This window comes from Anser anser, assembly GCF_964211835.1.
Source record: "Anser anser genome assembly, chromosome: 6".
Taxonomy (NCBI): domain Eukaryota; kingdom Metazoa; phylum Chordata; class Aves; order Anseriformes; family Anatidae; genus Anser; species Anser anser.
The window spans coordinates 22,312,012-22,334,216 of NC_139726.1; the positions used below are offsets into that span (position 1 = coordinate 22,312,012).

General features: G+C 39.5%; 1 protein-coding gene across 2 annotated transcripts in view; it reads right to left on the minus strand.

Annotated features, from left to right (window-relative positions):
* Window positions 1-1,272: 1,272 nt before the first annotated feature.
* LOC310901912 (uncharacterized protein) overlaps window positions 1,273-22,205 on the minus strand; it is a 95,619-nt gene continuing 74,686 nt past the window's right edge. For both annotated transcript variants that reach the window (XR_014586276.1, XR_014586277.1), the window contains exons 4-6: window positions 17,904-17,977; window positions 16,480-16,619; window positions 1,273-1,486 (exon numbers count right to left, since the gene is read on the minus strand). The gene's annotated coding sequence lies outside the window, so the exon portion shown is untranslated. The remainder of the gene's footprint in view (window positions 1,487-16,479; window positions 16,620-17,903; window positions 17,978-22,205) is intronic.

Below are 22,205 nucleotides of genomic sequence, written 5' to 3' on the forward strand. Positions count from 1 at the left end.
TTGAGTTTTTCTTGCCAAAAGAAGAATTTCAGGTCAAGAAAAATGTTAATCTCTAAAATACCTTAAAAAAAAAAAGAGGAAAAGCTGTGATACTTGCTTTATCCTCCTGTTCACATAACAACCCAGTAGAAATCCAAACAGTAAGAGTAGGCCATCAGCTTATAATCTCTCCTTGTCTAGCCATATTAGAGAGCTGTATCCAGAAACCTACCATTTTGATCCAAGCATTCTAGGTAATTACTCTAAACTCCTAGTCAGTTTTAACCATATTTCACTCAGTTGCATAAAAGTATTTCATAACAAGTGAAAGAACTGTAAAGGACAGTCTAGGGGCACCTTCTCTGACCCACCTCCCATCCCCCCCATCCTTTTGAAAACTTTAACAGAGTAAGTTTTAAGATGGTGATATGGAGTTCTTGAATATATTATGCTTCAAATCCATTCAGGTAAAAAGGTAGCAAGTCCTGAAGCTAACACAGCTTAGTAGTCCACTGGGCTTTGGGGACAGAAACATTCATATCTTCCTCTTCCCTATCATTCACCCAGCCCAAGAATATTTAATATAACCAAAACTCTGGCAAAACAAAAACAAAAATATAATATTGCGGTTAGCAAACAGTGTATGTAATCCTCCTAAACTAAACTGGAAATACACTGCCCTTTACTTGAGAGCGAGCAGGTTATAGGAAGTGATGAAAAAATGCCTGAAGAAAATATTTCCCACCCTGAGGCTCTGCATCCATTGCTTGTTTTCCTTTCTCACCCAGCCCTAATGCTTTGTCTTAGCTGCACCAGTTATTGTTTAGCATTTCTTGTAATCTGTCAGTACATTAGGGAGGCTTTCTAAAGCTGGATTAGTACAACTTAAACATTTAAAATATATTTTGTCCAAACTGCAGGAAGAAGTTGACCTTAATAATTGTTCTGTGTGTTGTTAACATCCCAGTGTCTCCCTAAATTAAATTTGCTTTAGTTCTTCCTTTTTGATTGCAACACCCTTATTTCTTAGCGCCAAAGTAAACTGCAAAATGACATAGAACCATTAGGAAATGACATTTCCCTTTGAGCCCATATGTTTAGGTTAGTGCATTTCAAACTCCAGTCACAGTGTTTTTTTCCTCAGAAATGACGGCCACACTTGGACACACAACAATGTACAAGCACCACTGTCAGCGTCCAGAGAACTGATCTCTAGATTTCACTTGTTTTCTATGACAAATCTCCCTCATACCCCTTTTGCACATAGGCCTTTCTCTCAGATACTTACCTCATAAAGTTAAGTGAGGTCTTCAACTCATTCCTCACTGGTAACAGGATCTGCAGATTCTGGGAGCTACATATTTCTTTCTCATTGAAACTGATGCTCCTTGTCCACAACTGTTCCATTCGTTTTTGGTTATTATTATTATTATTTTTTGGTTCAGCAACAGCAGCATATCATGTGCAGGAATCTCAGAAATTAACATTACCAGGCTCAGCCATAGCACTGCAGAATGTACCCAAGTAATAGTTATAATTTTTTAAATTTCTCTTAAGCATGAAGGCAGCAAAAATAAACCTGTGTGACACAGTATTCCCTGTTCATGTCCAGCAACTCAAAATTGAATAACCACTGTGCCAAAATTCCTGTAATTGCAATTATCTCTCCCTTCCTCTTGAAACGTAGGCTACAGAACTAATAGTTTATACCAGGAAAATAGTCATTTAACTTTTCACATTTATGACAATGAATGATAGCTATACTGCATTAAATAACTGATTTGCTCTCCTAAAAACATGTCTAGATTTGATCAAGGATAGGTAAAGAGGATGTCAAAAATTCTATCAGAATTGACAGCATTTCTGTTGACGAGTTAACATTCACCATTAATTGAGTTAAACAGAGGCTGTGCATGTGGCATGACGACTTTTGTCCTGATTTTTAAATTCTATTTTTCCCACCAGCACTACCCAGAAGTGACTACTTCCCAGTAGTACTACTCCACCAGTTCTTCTAGGTTTTTTGATAGAACATGGCAGATACTGTATAGTAACCGAATGGGACTTGGACCACTGCAGAATCTTCCAACAGTTCAGTAACTGTGTCAGACCAAAAGACCTCTTTCCCAACTTCTGCCTTTCTTAACCAAGACAATTGACTTCCCTTTCTCCAGAAAGACAGCTAAAAAATATTGCAATCAAATTGTCCAGCCAATTGTCCTTCCAATGAAGGAAGACAGCCTATTTGCAAAGACACGATGTAGAAATATTTCCACATTAGTAGCAAGAGAAAGATTACATTAAACTGTTAGGAGAGTTCAAACACTGATATAAATCACTATAGTTGTATGTTTTTAATATACTAAGCTAACATGACAAAGTCAATTAATAGGCAGGGTTTAAAAAAGTGAAAATACACAGCATTTATGAATGCACAGACTTGATATTCATCTGAATCTTAATTTTTTGGTAATACTGAGGGATTATTATTAACTAAAATGCAAACAGGTATTTCAGCAAGATTACGTTGTATAGCATTTGTAACTCAGTGTAGTAGAATACCGCATTTTCTTGTCACTGAAAAGGTAGTGAAATGGAATATTAGAATTATTGCAATATCTATATGCACATTTTCCAATATGAATGGTATGCCATAAACATAACTCATTCTACAACTGCATGATTATCTTGAAATAATATAACTTGGTCATAAATGAAGAGAAATGATATTGAATTGCTTTACCAGCTTGCTGTATTGAATACTATCCAGGAAGATCAGAATTAAAATAGAGACACTTAGTAAATACTGCAGCAATAGTTTTCTTCTTTGAAAAGTGTCAATTGTATGTGAAAATGAAACTGCAGATACACTTTAATATTTATCACACCAGGTACTTCATTCACATTGTAGAAAATAGCCATATCAATGGCAGAAATGAGGTATGAACTTAGCTTGTGTAGTAGATAAAATAATCTGTTGAGGTGGTAGGGAAAGAAAAAAAATGCTCTCTACAAATCTCCAAATGAAAAATAAAATATTGGGCTTCATAATGCCTTATCATTTAGATGAACCTATGAACTGGAGGAGACAGAGAAAAATAAATATGCTTAATATGTCAGATATATTTTTTGTATTGGAAAACACACTGCATAATTCAGACATATTAGAGTTATCTGGCTGTTTCTATAAAACATATTAAGATAAGCTGCAAGTGAAATATTTGTGGATGAGGAAGAAGAATCATCTCAGGGTTAAAACAGGGTTTGGAAAGAAGAGGTCAATTAGTTCAATTCTTTTTCTTGCCAGTAACAGACAGTGAATTCTTGGGCAAGTCATTTAACTCAGTTTTATCTCCTTCATCTGCATAACAGATATGCTATTATTAGGTCCCTCACTGGGATGTTATGAGGTTTAACAGTCTTAACATTGAGGTCCTTGGGTGTAAGGTTCTACATAAACACAACTATTTTGTTATGACAGGTGGCAGCACCTCTGAGTTAGGACTGCAACCAGCTTCCACTTAAAAATTATTTTCCTTTACAGCTTTGGCTTGGTAAGTGGCCTGGCTTAAAAATTGCTTCTTTTTTTATTATTTCCTAAATGCATGTGACATTGCGTCTGTTTTTGTCAATAAAACTGACAAAGGAAGAAAAACAAGGAGGAAAACAAGGTCCCAGAGATCGTACTTATACCACATAACTGAGCATGATGCAGCAACTGCAGAATTATTGCCTGCCAAGCTGATTACAAAACTAGGAGAAATCCATCTAAGCTGGCTAGTTTTCCAGCCTTCATGGTGCTGCTCTGAGGACTCACCAGTCACTGTGAAAATTCATTGTTTCATACCAGCTCATCTGGTACTACCTCAAGGAATCAAACCACTTAACATGGCATTGACTTGCCTGGTGAATATTATTTAGCAGCAAACCTTCAAACTACCAGCGCTACTTCTGCAAAGTGAAAGCAATTTGATAGAAATTTTCTCTACAAAAAGCCACAAAACATAGTCGCTCACTTTCTAGATGAGACAACACAGGAATATAGAAAAAAGACAACTTGCCAGTGGCAATGCTCTACCGGAACTTCCTTGCAGACCTCTGAGAAGTAAACTATCCTTTCAGATCGTAAGAAAATCTCTCTTTGATATAATGAAACAGGATATAACTGAAATATGCTTAAAATTATCAAATCATTAAACCAAAGCAGTGAAAGGTGCTAAAAGATGAAACATTCTTTCTTACCACCCCATGTGCAAAACTCAAATATTTCAACAACAACTGAAAAAGTATGAGTATGATCAATCTTAAACAACCCACATAAAAAATAAACATTAAGCATTAAAAATGCCTAGTAGTCACCACATGAGTGATATAAATGCAGGCCAGGAGCCAGCTGGAGCTTTCAGAACAAAGCACTCATCCAGCAACAAGTGTATCCTATTCATCAAGTAAAGAGACGAATGTAATGTTACAGCCTGATTTTCCTTGCCAAAGAACTTTGCACTTATCGTGCCCCGTAATACTGTCATTTTCCTTCAAAGGAGCTGTCAGGTCCAGGAATGAGACCACGCAGGAGAGCTGCCTCAAGTGAAAATGAAGTGGGGGGGGGGGGGGGGAAAAGGAGCATATGGAACTGGAGAAGTTCATAGTATGCTTAAAAGGAAAGAAAATGAATTCTCACCTTCCCTCTTCTCTACAGAACCTAAAAATGAGCTGGTGAAAGACCTACAAGGCCTTTAGGAAGCTCGGTACTGGTAAATAAGGATAGACTGTAAATTTCTAATCTGGAGCTTTGATATTCCCTGGCAAAGTTGTTTAGAAACAAGACCATGAGCTGCACCTGTTCAGGGAAAAATTCTTTCATCAGAGTTGAATGAAAGAAACAGAGAAAAACAGCAAGAGAGGGGAACCCTGAGGAAGTACTAATCAGAGTAAAGTAAAAATAAGAAGAGATGGATACAGAGTGACAAGTATTTTGTTCTTAAAAAAAAAAAAAACAAAAAACCTCATGTAAATTAATCCTTTTTGCCATTACAAGTAAATTTCCTTCCAGAGTAAAGATGGGATGCAACACCTCTCTCTCCTAAGAGGAACTAAAGGTTATCACCTGGCCTTGCTTCTAATATATGGGTCTAGGTTGTAGCCTGATTACATCACATGCTGACAGGCAAGTGCGGCAGCGCCTGGATGCTGCTGGAATACTGCCAGGGGAGAGGAGGAGGCAAAGGGAAAGTGAGAGAAGAGTGCGATCTCTCTTTCTCTTGCCTCGGGGCTATGCCAGCAGTTCTCTCATTATAAGCACAAGCCTAGCAGCATAGCTCACCTGCTCAACAAAGCCTTAAGTACCTATAGGTCATTTAAGGGGATCAGGCTTCCCAGAAAAAAAAAAAATAATAAAAAAAGCAACTGTGTATATGTGCAGTGGCATTTAACTGTCAACATCACACTCCCTGGTATCTCCAGCACCTGTCGTCCAGCTGCCATCTAGCTCTTTTTCTCCTGGATTTCCTCCACAGAACTTCAGGCCATGGCTCCAAGCAAGCGGCGTTTAAGGAGCTTAAGTTTGCTCTGGTGCAGCCCTGTAGCTTCTCTGCAGGCAGAAAGCTGCCTGGGCAATGACATGGAGAAGACAAGGCGGATCAGTGGCAAAGGCTGCAACTGGGTCACAAGTGGATAATATCCTGCAGCCTTTGGGTTTGCTGTGCAAGTAATTCAGCTGCTTGATTCCTGCCCACCCCTAAGCCAAGTCTGGCTAGAGCAGCATGAGTCTGAGGAGAAGACTGGACAAGAAAAGCAGCATGGAGCAGGATGTGGGTACATGCACACTGCGAGTGGGGGCAGCCTGCACGCACCCCTCCCTTCCGCTTGTCATGCACTTCCCTGAAAGAGATGGGTGTTTCCCCTTTGCTTCTGCTCTTTCTCTTGGGCGTGCAGGGGGAGAGAAAGGGAGCGGGCACCCTCCAACGCTGACTCAGTCTGATCCTTGTCATAGCCCAGTATTGAAGTGCTCAGGAGACAGAGTTTTTCCACAGCAGCACGCTCTGCTGACAGTCTAGAAAGGGTTCTGTCTGGAGAGAAGGGAGGAGTGTGCTGGCCCTGCCCCTCAGCAAAAAGGATACTGGGACAAAGGGGAAGTGGAAGAGCAGAGATCTACTGTTCAAAGGGGTTGAGAGGAAAGGCTTGGAGCGTGAAGAGAAATCCAGAAGCACTAACTTAAGTTATATGGTGCCTAAGAAGTGGTGATTTCACCCGTGTGGGAGCCAACTCTTCTGAGGCTGCTGCAGAGATTAACACTGGGATGGCTAAAGGCCCTCTGTCACCTGGTAAAGGTTAATCCTCCTGGCACCCCTGTGTTTGCAGTGGTTCCTAGTGTCCCCTGCAGAGGGATCCTACAGCATTTTTCACAGTGATGTCAACCTGAATTCACACACAGGCTTGAAGGTAGCCAACATCCAGCAAGAATGCACACTGCGACTGGGTCCTCCAGTGGGTGCTGTGGTTGTCAGAGTATTTGGCAAAACAGACCCTACCAAAAAACCCTTATACTCAACTGTTCATGGGAGTCCTCAGAGACTGCAGCAATGTAAGAGTACGGTGGTTCACTTTGAGTTGGGTGGGTTGGACCCACCAAACTCCAGTGGATGGCATGATGACAGAAAACTCAACTGAAACCCAAATGCTGAATAAAGATAATTCCCACTATGAAGCACAAATTCCAAAACAAGCATCCATTTAGAAAACCACAAGCCACTACAGTCTGAGAAAAAGCGGATATAGTAAAAAGTAATCACAACAAAGGGCCCCATGGGAGAGAAAAGGAATACAGTGTTAGACTTGAGAGTACACTGCATTTTGAAAATGTTGCCTTAGAGCCAGACCATCACTGCTGTGAAGCTTCAACTCATTACCATTCTTCCCCAAAACTAGGATCTCTGCTTGGATTTCATCTTCTGTTGGAGTGAATGTGGCATGGCAGCACATGGTAGAAATTAGCAAGGAGACACTAAAGAGAACAAGGCAACCCAGATACAACTTCTCTGGTAGCAATTTCAGATGTAAATATCTCAGTTTTCTACCAAAGTGTGTGAGTGGGGGTTGCATTTTCACTTTTTTTTTTTTTAAATAAAAGTTAAAACTGTTGCAAAACCTTTGAAATTAAATAGTTTCTTCAGTCAGAAAAAAAAAATCACCAAAAATGATGTTAGAAAATCTTGGCCATAGCAGTTGACATATATTTGGATGAAAAATTGAATAGGCCTCTGAGGTTTGAGATTCTCAACATATGTTTGAGATTATATACTAGAGCTTAGATGCTTCTTGAACTTTTTTTTTCATTGTCCTCATTCACTGATCATTTTGCTTTCTCTTTTTTAAAAACAACAGCTGTAATTTTACTAGAATATTAACAGCAAGAGAACTGCCAACAGCACCAAGAACTTTAGACAGCAAAATGCATACAAAATACCAGAGGAAAGAGATACATCAGACTGTGCAGTACTATCTTAAGATAATACTTGAATACTTTGAAACTTGCTGTTCTTCTGCTCAAAACTAGAAGCACTAGAAAATGTACCTCTCCTACTGCAACAATGTCACGTGGTCATCAGAAGCAGTTCTGCTCTAATTAGGATTTTATTTGACCTATAGCAAAGGGATCAGATATTAAGCGAAAGCAGTGCAGCCTAATATTTGAAAGCACCCTTCAGCCTCAGCCAGTCTGCAAAAACCACATGAACATGTGGCTCTCGGACAGCGCTGCAGGGGCTTACACAGTGCATGCCACTGACTTATCTGTAAGAGAGAGATGAAGTACTGACAGGCCATGTTTTCTGCCTTTCTCTTGGAAAAACACCACAAATCAAATTATTTTCCTTTGCTGTGCAAATCCTCTCACCTCAGCTGAGTAAGCTACTATTTACTAATGTACAGTTCACATCTGAGCTTCCATGTGCCCCTGTTCTTACTGACTACAAATTGGGTTTTGGCTTTCCAGCGCTTTCAGCAAGATGCTACGCTTGTTTCAATTGCAGAAAATGCAAATTTTCCATTTGCCTCCTCCAGTTTGGATTTAGAGACATATAAATATCTCTGAGAGTTTGGGCACACTGCCCATTTTTCACTGCTTACTTTATGTTAGGAATACAAGCGGTACAGCCAAAATAATGAAATCCAATGATATTCTCTTGTAAATTATAGTACTTAGAAAAATAAAATGAGAAAGTAAAATGTAATAAAATAAGCAGTGGTAAGAGACATAAACCATGCAAAACATCAGAAACAACCTAGTGTAAACATTTTGGCCACTATGTTCTAAATGGTAAAATGCTGATTTCACGGTGAAATTTTTCTTAGTTTATTGCTATTCCCCTAGGTAGATCAGGATATGCTTGCTGGCCATCCTGAGCTGAAAGATATGGGGACCAAAGAGGGGGGATACAGGGGATACACACTTGCCCTGAGAAATGTGGCTTACAGACCTTGGGCACAGGGCTGGGATTGTTCCAAGAATTGTGCCCCTTTTCTTTCATCATCTTCCCTGGCCTGAAAAAAGCTGGCAAAGCTTCAACCCAAATCTTCTCTTTAATGTGCAATTGCCAATGTGACTTTAGAGGAAAAATGATTATTCCAGAATTTTACACTGAAATGAAACTACACCTTTGAAAACAAGAACAATGACTTAAAAGCACACCTCAACCTCATGCTGAGAGACTTAACTGATGCACAAAAATTGGTATTAACAGCAATGACAGAATGCCTGTATAGATATAGCTCTAGTAGTGGTACATACATTACAGTGACTGTAATGGAAATTTTTACTTCAGAATGTGGAAAAATCCGGCCTGCGTAATTTAGGAGGAATAGCAAAACAATACACAAGCATCACCTCAGTCACTTGCTGACATGTAGTTTCCTAGAGGTATATAAGTCTACTGACAATAGTCAATGAATTCTAATTTAAGTGTCCTTAGAAAAAAACGTTCAGTCGTAAACCACATGATGAAGAAGCAGGCCAAAGTACTCCCTTGCCCTGGAAACCCTCCTGCTTGCCAGAAGAAAGGCATGGCAAGAACGGTGAGCTCTACCTCACCTACACAGTATCCACAGCTGGAGCAGTTTCTGCATGCTGGGTCCAGAAAACAAACAATGCTGCGACCTTGGGAACATATGATGGTCAATGACGTCTGCTAAAGTTTGCTGCTGTCGTTATCGATGTGACTGGATTACCTTGCACAAGCTTCACCTTCATTTAGGCCCCAGGAGAAAGAGCATTCTTTCACAAGGCTGAAGCCTAATCCTACTTGCTCTGCAGGAACATTTACTTGTGAAACTGTCTTTTTCTTTTCACATGCAGAAGTCGTAGAACAGAACGCCTCACCCAGCATAAACTGCGTTTAGGTTCTTCAACACAATTTTATAAACTACTTTACAGAATTCCTTTCTCTTTTGGGGAATGAAAATAAGTAAAACTAAAATCCCAGAATGTTCCCAATGAAGCAAAGAGAAGAGAAACCTCACATCTTCCTACCTCCGAAATACTAATTTACCTTTTCTCTTTAGCTGCACTTGCCAGCTTTGAATCCTGTCTTATTAACACTGGAGTTGACCATAAATACCTACTTCTTTCCCTGAAAACAGGCTCATGGTATCAAAGCTCAACCTGATATACCATTCACCACTGTATATTAGTGTAAAGGTACATATACATAAAGGCATGTGTATGTTCCATTTCCGCATTATTAGACTAACTTATAAGAAGAAATTTACATCATAAAATCCTCCCCCAGCTAACAGCACTTAAAAATTTATCACAAAGCAGCAATGAAATTACACTGCTGGCAGAACCCTGGCCATAATAATCACACATTTGCAAGGCCGCCACAAAACAACACAATTCAGAGTTCTCCAGAATGTTCAATATTGCCATGAAAAGTACAAACTGTAGTTCAAATATGTCTTCACTATGACTGCATTGGGTCATTTACCTTAACAATGTGAACGTGCTCTCATTATTACGTTCAACTTGATTAGTGTGTAGTCTAACATTTAAAAGTGCACTTCAGATGGAAGAAGATATGAATGCATGATTGGTTCCTAATAAATTGAGCAACCCTTTAATGAACTGCAAGGGATCTAGAAGAAACTGGTAGACAGTAGCTATAGACACTCAGAACCAGAAAAAAAAGATAATAACATGACAAAGTGCAGAAATTCTTCAATACATTTATACACTATGCTGTAACTCATTGCTATTTGAAGTAGCAAATAGGAGGGTGTACAGTTCTAGTAGAAAGACATTATCAGAAATCTGCTGGGGAAAGGATTACTGTTATAGAAACCCACATGTAAATGACCACTCTGGCTAATGAGGTTTGGAGCCATGTTACACAACTATATCTTACAATGGAAGCTATGGAAAGAGGCTTTTAAGATGGTAATGCTTTCTTTTTCTATTATATTCTATTAGTTAGGAAAAACACACACACAAACAAAAACAATACATACACACAAAACACACTTCTGCAATAATTTGCTCTCCTGGGGTAGATGTGCTTCATCAGAAGGTAACAGCAGGATAATCTACTAGTAGCAGTATCTCTCATGAAAGCTGTAAATATCAAACAGGAACAGCGTAAAGCTAATGACTATCCATCTACACCTGCACTTGGCCAAAGCTGTGCTCTCTCTCAGGAAGCAAAGAAATGGACCCTGTCAGCCCATGTCCAACTTGCAACAAGCAGCAGAGGAATAACTGGTATCGCTTTCAGGGTTAACACTGACAACAAGAACAGTGAGAGTAGGTTTAGCACCAGTACTCTTCAGCAGCATCTGCTGGCAAACATCTCCATTAAAAAGTGAGAAGGTACCAACGGGTAGAAAGCCACAACTTTCCCCATGCTGGAATGGCCCACGAGGCAGGATGTAGGACTGAGCTTAAGGAAAAGAGGGCCTGCAAACAGGCTCTAAGTGCAGCTTTGCATAAATTGTGCTATGCCTCATTTTTTTCCATCTGAAACTTGAAATTGTTTCAGAACCTTGACTGAAAGTACTCAACATTATATGGTGTTATTAAATGTTCACTAGTGTCACTGTTACAAAGAAAGAAAAAACAAACAGGAGAATATCTGATGCAAGAGAAGAGCCAATAATTGCAGAAAGTACCTGAACAATGAGGAAAAATAATTTTTTGGACAATAAACAATAGCTTTACCCCAGGAGGAAAAATAAACAGAAGACATAAATAGCCTGGATGTCTACATGGTGTATCATGGGTTACAAGATGACAAGTTCTGTCTAAGGGGTCAGTGCTGCTACTATTACTACTTCTCAAATCAGCGTAATAGGTTAAATAGGTCATCATCTCCTTCAAACAAAAAACCAAAACCACAAGCAGGGACACAGGTATTCTGCCTGCCACTCAAGTGGTGGAGTTTTAGGTTTAGTAAACCCTCTGTTGTGTTAAGCACAATTAGAGTTTCACATCTCTTTGTGGCCCGACATATTTGGATAGTATTTGGGCAGAGGCAAATTGAGCAGGTCAAGTAACTACAATTGACAAGTAACTATTCCTCTCTGCCCACTACAGCAGTGGAGCTCTTGGGATCTGCTTTCAGCTAAAATGCCCTAGGGGTGGTGGCTGCACACTGTCTGTTCTTACCAAACCTAGTTTTTATGACTCACAGAAACCCGTTTGTGTGTGTGAAATACTGGCTTTTCAATCAGCATTGAGGGAGAAAAAAAAATCATCTACAAAGGAAAAGCTTATCTACTTACATTATAGTCTCACGCATTTTACTATGTGTTTACTGTCAGAACATGTTGCAGTTAATATCTGAATCTCTGCCAGACTGCTGACAGACAGAATATGATCTATCTGAAGATTTTTTTTGAAGCGACAACTGCTAGTCTGTAAATACTGTGTGCAATAATAGAAACACTAATTTGACATAGCTATATATTTTAAAATGTTTGAAGTTTCCCTATGTTTTTCATTCTCTTTGCAATTCCAATCAGCAAATGCATGATCACTGATGCCTGGAGTTGCTTCAGCATATTTTAAGATATACAAATTACAGGAAATATTTATTTCACTGCTGTTGTTAAAATGGCACCTTCTTGTCCTGTAGTTTTAGATTTACCTATTGTTCCTTTTAAAATCAAACACAAACCTGAAATCACCACATTCATCGTAACGAAGGACACCGAGGATGATCAAAGCAAGGGAAAACTGTGGGAATTTGATAAACTTTTCCAGCTAATTACAGGACTCATCTCTCAACAGGACAACCAAAAGAAAGCAAGACAGAAGCAAATGCAAAAGCTCTAGATTCAAACCCCACTAGAATTTTCCCTAAATTTCACAGTACAATTTCTTCACTCCCCAGATTTTACACAGCATGTTTAAACTTAGACATTTTTAAACTTCAAAATGATCCATATACCGCAGGGGACTTGACTGGCATGGCACATACAAGGCATCCTAGGGCATTCTCTACACCATTTCATGTTTGCATCTCCTGGAGCCCAATTCTTCAAATGACTACATCAAAATCGTTATATCCTACTGCCTTTCATGGCTGTTGCAGTTTTCTCATATTCCCTTGTCTGATTTTGAGCATACTGTGACATAGGATTGGATTATGCAATGAATATCCCTAAAACAACAACAACAAAAAATGCTACTCAATAAAGCCTCTCTATCTTCATTGTCTCTGCTGCGGTGCTGATCATACATCCATCCCATTTAAAAACAATGAAAATATTAATTTTTATTGTTTTTAGTAGAGCTGTATATGGAAAGGTCATTTTCTGCCTTGATTCCATTAAACCTGCATGTGTAAAAGCAGAATAAATGTACGTTTGCAGTATGGCAAAACACAGCCACCAGAAAATCTTAGACTCTAGTCAGCCCTATTCAACTCTTTTTTTTTTTCCCCTTCACTGAGCTTTGCATAAAGCTAACCCAAACCCACATGGATTTCTATAATATCCAAAAAGAATGACAATGAGTGATGTGATGTAGGTGGAAACTGCCTGAAGAAACTTAAATTGTAACAGGAAAAAAAATTGACATTTTAGATTTTAAATGTTACACAGTTTTTATAAAGCTTCAGTCAATTTATTTTATTTATTCTAATGAAGAGCATTACAACTGCTTTACTGCACTGAAGCAAGCATCGATCACACCATTAATCACACCTTGTGAATAGTCACAAATCAAGTTCTAACAGCAAGCACTGAATCAGGAGCAATGAAGCATAAACTCCTTCACAATTTATGATCTCTCCAATTGCATCTTTTCAACCATTAAATTGCAAGATACCATAAATTTTTATCTTCTTCACTTCAGTCACATTATTGATTCTGCCTTGTGAAATATAGAATAGCTGTAAATCTAGGCTATTGAATTAAATTTAAAGTCTTGACTTCAGAAAAGAAACCCAACACACTGCCATGGCTGTTAATTTACACTGAGGAACAAATGATAGAAACATTAAAATTTAAATGGACAACAGGGATTTCAAAGAGCCATAGTTCTGTCAATCCTAGTCCTTGTCAACCTTGAGGGCTTTTCTTTTAGCCAAATTTTAGAACGCAAAATAGAATAAAATAAAAACTCCAGGTGGATTTTGAACAGATAATTCTCACAAACAAGTAAACAATAAAGAGGCTAAATCAAAGGTACTAAATAAATGTTTAGGCTTAAACTCAGCCCTAAAATAACTGCACTGAATTCAGCACCATTTACTTAACTACAAGGCTGAGGTGCTTTAACACAAATAAAATAGACATGCTAGTGAGAGCACATCCTTAGTCATCAAGTCCCCAGTGAAAAGGCAGATCACCTTAACACAACTTTTAAGATCCTCTCTAGATGTCTGGTCCAGCACAGGCGGATTCTTCAGGGAACCATGTGCCCATCAGAATCCAAAAGAAAGATCCACCAAGTTGGAAGCCTCTGTTGATAGGCAGAAACATTAATGGTAGATAGAAGTGAAAGCTCCCAAAGAGCTGGAAGATCGTTCAAGCAGACCTTGAAAATATCATATGCTGCAAAAAGCCCTGGGCATAACTGGCTACCTCTAAGAAGGGGGTTACCTCATGCCGTTGTGAGCTACCCTGTGAGAGTGGTGCCTGGCCAAGGTCGAACAGCTGGTGCTGGCTGCTGCTCCTCCACACATCCCAGTTTTCCAGGTGCCTGGGCAGAGCTCACAGACCTTTCCCATTTTCTGAGGTGGTTCCCCCTCACTGAGGTTGGACTTTTATTGTTCCACTGGAACAGGATTGGTTCCTACAGGCTTCAAAATGAAGCCCTTATGCTACCATGATAGGACACCTTTTCCCCACTTCCATCCCAGCAAAGGAGCCCCAGCCCATCAGCTCCCTGCCCTGTCAGGTATCCCTGCATGGAGTGCAAAGCTGGTCTCACTAAGAGCTCAAAAAGACATTGTCTGATACACACTTTATAGGACACAGGGGCTTAAATCAGCTCTCTGGCACAGTGCTTACATGAATTTCCCCCTTAGGAAAAGGCCATATCAATATTTGCTGACATGAGGAACAGAAGCAGAGCTGACCGTGTGCAGAAACGACTCACCTGGGTCTGGGCCTCCCTGGTCATGCCGCCCAGCCACGCTCCCCACACCTCAACCTCCTTACAGCAAAAGAGGAGGAAGGGACTGCTCCCCTTCCAGGAGGCCAGCTAGGGGAAGCTGGGAGCTCCCACCTCTGCCTGCTAGGTGTTGACAGGCACCAGCTACCAGCAGCCCTACTGGAGAAGGGACTGGGACGGTGAGGGCAAGAGAGCCGAGGGCACAGTGAGGGCAAGAACTGGCAGGGCAGGCAGCCCTCTCTCCTTATCAGGTGCGTAGGGTGTGGACAGGGGAATTTCATTGCCAGGAGCAGTTCCACAGTGTGGCCTCTGCCAGGAAGAAGCTCCCTGGCCTCCCAGCAACAGCTGCAGGCTCCCTCACCCACGCACCTCACAGCCAAGCACAGAGGAGGTGAGGGTGGAGACAAGGGTGGAGCAGGTCAGATGAGGCTGCTGGCAAAGGGTTCAACTCTGGGTGATGGGGAAACCAGGGCTTCTAGTTCAGGCTCTGTCGACATGTTCAGGAGTTGCTTGTAAGTATTCAGTTATCTCTTGAGCCCAATCCTACCTATACTTAATCACATAAATCAAATAAACTAAAGGGGTGGTCTGAGGAGTTTGTAGGATCAGGTGTTGAAACTGCCGGGTGGGACCATTCTTATTTGGCCAGCTGTACCCGGTTCAACAGTAACCTACCTCCCTTTTGTTTCCTCTGTCAGCTTTTCCATCTCCCCAGTTTAGTATCTCACATTTTTTGCATACATAAAAGTTTGCCAGATACAGTTTTTGCAACTGTTTCTATGCTTTCACTTCAGCCCACTATTATCCTATCTGCACATCAATTCGAGAGTCAAGAAGAACACAACCCTTAAGGAGCTAAAAAGTCATAAATGTAAATTATTTCAAAAACTCACTTTACTACTTTTTGCACAACTTACTGGGGGCACTACATTACTTTCTCAGTACAGTATCATACCATAACAGGTCATACTATTTCAGGCAGAGAAGTTATTTGGCATCTCACTTAGCAGAGGTATAGGAAAAAACAGAATTTGTATGAAAAATGTCAAAAATTTCTACAAACCACAGAAAGCAACATGGGTGACTTATACCCAATATGCTGAATGCACTGTGTCCCTGGGTGGCTGTTTTTCACTAGGGAAATGAGTTCTCACTGCTTGGGATTGATGTGGCCATACTCAGAATTGAGTAATTGGATGCGATTTCACCATTTCCCTAGTGCCAACAACAAACATCTCCATAATGCTTTTCATCAGAATAGCTATTGCTTTCTAGCCCAAGGAGGAATACATTTCAGTGCCAATTGAGCTAATGCCCAACAGAATCCTTCTACGTAAAGCCACGGACAAAGTATGTTGGTGGAAGTTCAAGTCAGATTATTTGCAGTGAGATTCACAACTAAATTACACCAAATAAGCACACTGTTCTGTGGATTCCGTATTGTGCTAATACCATGTACTATGGTTTTACAGTCCTATTCACAGAGCTGCTTCACTTAAACTTCAATGTTATGACTTGGAAGCCTCCCCGAATCATGCAGTACCCATTCAAAACATGCTCCTGCGTCTACTACTGTATTAAACTAGTTTGTATCTGGAAAGGAATATTCACTTCCCTTTTAACATCTGGATATTTTCTGCTCAAAGAGTAAACTTGTGTGGGGGTCACAAAGTAAATGGGAAGGAAATTGTATTGCTCTTTCTTCTTCATTCCATCACTTATTAAATTCCATGAGGTAATCAATAAGCTAGAAAACAGCAAAAGCTGAACACAAAGGACACAGTACTTTAAATAAATATTTTTATAGCACACAACAGAGCTGACTAACCTTGAAGTGGTCATAAGCGCGGCCTCACATCCGGAAGGTGGAGTGCTGTTTTCAGACTTACCTCAAACTCCTTTGACTTGCTTTGGTGTTAAATTTGGTTTTAAAACTACAGGAGAGTTGTGTATCTCTGAAGCCCTGGTGCATCCTGTTTTTTGCTGCTGGCAGAAATTTCCATGATAATAGTTGCTTTCATTTAATTTCCTGTTTCAAGTAAAAAGTAAAAAGCACAATCAACCAAGATGCCAAAATCTAACTATTAATAAGCACATTCCTTCAGGAGTGGATAGTGCTTTTGATTGTGAATTCAAACTGAATCCAGGTCATTGATGTTTCCCATGCTAATATAAACCAGGCTAGATCAAAAAGAAACTTACTGAAATTCTGAGAAACCTTTCTCAATTTAAGATTGGGTTTTCTGAAAAAAAAAAAAAAAAAAAAAAAAGTTTATAACGTGGGAAAGACTGTCTACCTGTCTAGCAGTAACACTCTTGGTTGTTCAAAACATCTGCTCAGGAATCTGGAGTATGCCTAAAATTGTATGGCTAGCGGAAATCAAAAACTTTTACAAACGGAAAACTGTGAAGGAGCCACAGTGTGTGTGCGGTACAGTGGAAGCATAACACAAAATGTGTTGTCAATGTGTTTATGTATGTGGGACAACCTGCAGGCTTAGGATGTTCTTCTAGCAGAAGGCAAGAAGGCAAGTGGGAAGTTCTTAACCATATCAAGGTTCTTAAGGTATAATACAGATACAGTATTTACTAGGTGGGTTGCCCTACTGAACTTAAACATAAACCAACACTCTTCTTGCGGAGAAGTACAGATGCAGAACTTTTCTTCATACAATAACTGTCACATGATACATTTCCTGTTAACAGGTTTAAAGCCCACACATATTTGCATTTGTAAATGAAATATTCTTTACAGAGCTGAGAAGACTGGCAGTGGCAGGCAATTCAGTAATGAACAGAAAGCCTTGAAGAGAAAAACAACAGTAACGGAAAGAATTTATTGAAGTACTCACAAACATTTTATTAACAATAATACAGTGACAACGTAAGAAAAACATTAATGATAAGCATCCAGCACTGCAGTTCCCAAAGGGAGAGCTAGGATTTGAGTGTTTGAATACCATGAAACATGGTCTTTGAACTACTAATTTCTCCCAATGGGACTACATGCAAGCTCACTGTAGCCAGAAGTCGGCCTCCCATCAAACCATGCAGCTAAATCCAGAGCCCGGGTCTACAGATATCCACTGTTTCTAGGTCTGGGCATCATATTAGGACACTTGTCATGGGGCGAAGGGAGAGAGCACACAAGTGCTTCACCTAGATATAACCTTTAATGTCTGATTCATCTGACAACCTGAAACACGAAATTATGTGAATGGTTGCTTTTTCCTCTCTATTACTAGAAGGAGAAAGACTGCCAAGCAATGAAAAAGATGGATCTATTTTGCAACAAGAGAAGTTCATGACTCACCTTGCTGGAGAGCAGCTGGTGCTCAGGATACTATAGGGTTTCCAGTAAAGGATGTGTATTAGGCCTTCTAGCAGCTAAAAAAACAACAACAACAAAATAATAATAAAAAACACACGACTCCATGAAGTTTTCTTTGGTCTTCAAAAGAATTTTGCCTTGCACAAAACTGTTCTCAGAAATATGGTCAGGCCTGTTCTCCCACCTGGCCATATACAGTCCCACCAGCTATCAGTAAGCAACAACAGTAAATACTGTTAGGTATAGAATTATTTTCTAAATATTCTTTACAAGACATATAAAGAAGATGTTTCTAATGCAACTGAAAAATCACCTTTTATTAAGCAACAAACTAATTTTCAAATTTCTTTGGAGAATCTGCAAGTCTTCGTATGACAATATTTTAGTTAAATTTGGGGAGGATCTGTTATAATCTGCAACAGAATCCTGACAAACAAAAACAAATTCTAGGAAACTGATATCATTATAGATATATTTCATGGAGGTAAAACAATTCTAAAAATAAAAAGAGAAAAATGCATTATAATAGAGACACAAACATAAATCCCCAGTCTGGAAGCTATACCAGGTCACGTAACAACCATCCATTGCATTTCTTGCTCCATAAAGGAGTCCATTTTCCCAGATTTGTAGATTTTCCAAGGCAGAATGTGACTAACATGAAAAATTAGGGAAAAACTTTTTTTCTCTTCCAGAGAAAGTATCTTGACCCCAAATAATTCATGGCCTAAGCACTGACTAGGGATGGCAGCAGAACCTTGAAGACTGAGTGTAAAAAGGAATACGGGGGCAACAGAAGTGAGATGGGATTGATGCTTGTCTATAAAAAGCCTTTATAAGACAACCTTGGGGTTGATGAATTGTTTCTCCATATGTGACATATTAGGGACTGCTGACAGAAGCAACTCTTGGCAGCGTGGTGATGGTGAAGTGATGTTGGGAGCCAGAGACAGCATTGGAAAGCAAGAAATTAATTTCTCTCCCGATACACTGGTGGGATCTGCTCTGCTCTGTACTTTTGGCTAAATGTACCAGTGAGCACATGAGTCACACTCTTCACTTTATAAATTTTTGTCTGGTTGATTGATATGAGAACACCAAGGTACTTCACTGAAAAGAGATCTCAAAGTCATATATTAAAAAGATTCACCATGAATCTTCATCTTTTTTGTTACACAATGTTCACTGTCTTTGTTCTTGATTGCTTTGAATATCCATTTTGTCATTCAGTAAATGTTTCCTTTTGTGCTCAAAACAAACAGTCTTTCTCTATCACCACTGAGAGAAGATGGCATTTAAAGGTATAGGCATTAATTAAGCAATCTTAGACTGAATGTATAATGAAAGAAACATTTTACTTCTCAGCAGAGGTATTTCAGAACACTAAGAAAATTTTGTGAATTTGTAATGGTTGTTTGGACAATACTTATCTGAAAACATTTATTGGTCATTGGGCGTAACTATTGCAATTCTTAACAGTGTTAACATTGCAGAGTTAGCCCTCTGCCTAAATACAGATCTGGTCAGTGTAAAAGAAAAAGCATGGCAAAAGCAGATGGAAAATCTTAGAAGGATGGATGTACAATAAAATTGGAAAACGTGAGGAAGAGTTTGAACTGGACACTCAACAAAAGGTGGAACAAACTTACTGCAATTTCATTCTGTGCATTTGGCATGTGAGACGGAGCGGTGAAAGCTTGTACTTTGGCATGAAAATAAATTAATAAATACTATGATCTATTTAAGATACAGTTACTGTTATTTACTACTCCGATTCTCTTCATAGGTAACAACAATTCTCTGATTATCAGTTAAGATAATATTTTATTACTTTTCCCATTTCTCTACATTTGGTTGCTTGCCTAGTCTTTAGCAGATAGAGTGTAGTTAAAGCACCATTAGTCCAGGGTAAAATTGCCAATTAAAAGGAAAAAGGATTTTGTTATTGGGCACATGGGAAGGGCAAGAAAACACTCGTATCACCGCAGTATGCCCTCAAACCAGAACCGTGTTAGTAAGCTATCCACCTCACCCCCCTTACACGCTACCAAGCCCCAGGCCCTGCTTAGATTTAGCCAAGAGGCAGTGACCTTTCCGATGTGCCAGAATTAGACTAGCAGTAACTGCAGAATAACAGTGCTGCTATCCTCCACCATTACTGTTGTGGATTTTAAACTGATTCAGAAATTCTATTGCAGAATATTCAAATCCAAAATATATAAATAAGCTTGAAATCAAGACCTTAGTGTACTCAAATAAGTTTTAGAACCTATGTTTCTCTGTAATGCGCTGCATACATATTACAATCTTCCAAGTCTGCAGAAAGGAAATCACAGAACGGGAATGAAGCAGATGTTTACCATACCATGGCTTTTATGATTTCATACATGAAACGTGCCTGACTGCTGAAGACTGTTTTCCTATTCCAGAGCATGACAGGCAGATACCATGTCTTCCATGTCACTGTACATTTAGTTTCTTGGGAGCAAACTTGCATCACTGTATAATTAGACAGTTATATTTAAGTGCACCTGCTGTGTCAATGACTCTTCTCCGTGCCTCAACATGTCAAACCTGAAATTAGCCTGTGCCTTCTAGAAATGTCTGTAGTAAAGGATGAGGAAATGCTTTTCTCTAGGGTCAAATCCTGCAGGCATTGCACCTGAAGCAGTGAACTTGCATTTAGATGTTCTGACCCAATAATGCATTGACACAGTGCTTTATAGCCTCCAGCAGGGCATATATTGCATTCCTTTCTGCACCAGGCCAAGAAAATGGTCCCATGCTCATATTAGCAAAGCAAACTGCAAATGCTCTGCAGGTAGGCATGCTGTCTTTACCTTTCAGTTCTCTCATCTACAGCAAAAACCTTTGAAAAGCAGGTTGCACAGCAAAGAAAACAATGGCAATTCTGTGCTTGCTGTTACATTGTCTTTGTCATTTTGAGGAATGGGGGTAATGGTTTTAAAAGCTGCACTGGCAAAATGTAGTGAATAAACATGTCAAAAAGGATGATAAGGTTTGCTCTTTCCAAGTATCAGTTCAGCTTTGCATAAACCCAGAAAAGTAAGCCCATTAAAAATAAACAGTAACAGCCTCTTTGACATACCAGCAAAAGAACAGAAGCAATGACAAATAGTGGGAATTTATATCTCTGCTATAACTCTTCTGTTGAATCAGATGGCAGAACTTTACCTAGCATATTTACTTTTGTTTTAACATATTAAACAACATATGGCATTCCTGAATTACAGCATAAAGTTGAAAATGCTGAGTGTCCTTAATTCCCATTGACTTCCCAGTGGAACGTAAGGGCCCAGCACTTTTGCAGGGTGCGAGTGCAGCGTGTTCCTATGCCTGCATCTGTTCCTAGCTCTCCTGTAGCAGGATCTCCTAATGTGTATTCCAGATGGCTTCTGTTTGAAGTGTCATTCCTCCCAAACCCGACTGCTAATAAACTCCCTATAGATTACAATGTGGAGGTCAGGAATTTCTGCTTCAGTCTACAGCAAGGATATCTGTAGGGATTTTAATTTACGTATTGGTAGTTGCAGTATTATTACATAGACCCACTGAATTAACTGTTTTTGTGGGACATCAGTGAGCTGCACTTTACCGAACAGAATCCTTAAGGATTAGAAAAGCCATGTATTCAACTCTGTGTATTTATTGCCAGTGAGATGACTGAAATTCACCAGCAGCAACTAGTTCACTAGCAGCAAAACAAACACAACAGAAAGATACAATACAATTTTCATCTCCTATCTGCTGCAAGAAGTAGTCTCAAATTCAAGTACAAATGAAACCACCTGACTGTGTTGGCTCACTTTCAACACGACAGTCTCCCTGACTTTGCCAAAGAAATGTTCTGAGTCTCACACTGTGAACGACAGAATATATGACTCCAGTGGCCCATAAAAAGAAGCAGAGAAAATGTAAAGCCAGCAGACAATGTCATCTACCGGCAACAACTGTATGACTTGATAAATCTTTTCTGTTGTTTCTGATCCAAAGGTAGAGCTATGAGACTAGAAATATTTGTAACTGCATACATGTGGTGCACTTCAAATATGCTTTCAAATATTCTGTTTTCCTAATGAAAAATTGGAGGGCTAATTTCACACCTGACATACAGGTATGACTCAACAGAAGTCAATGGAACTGCATCATTTGCTGCAGGGATAAATGTGACCGAGAGTTCTTGTTTCATTTTAACTTATCAAGAGACACCCAGTGCTAAAATTAGCTTACAGTAGAAGTCACGTGGTCATCTGAATCAATCTC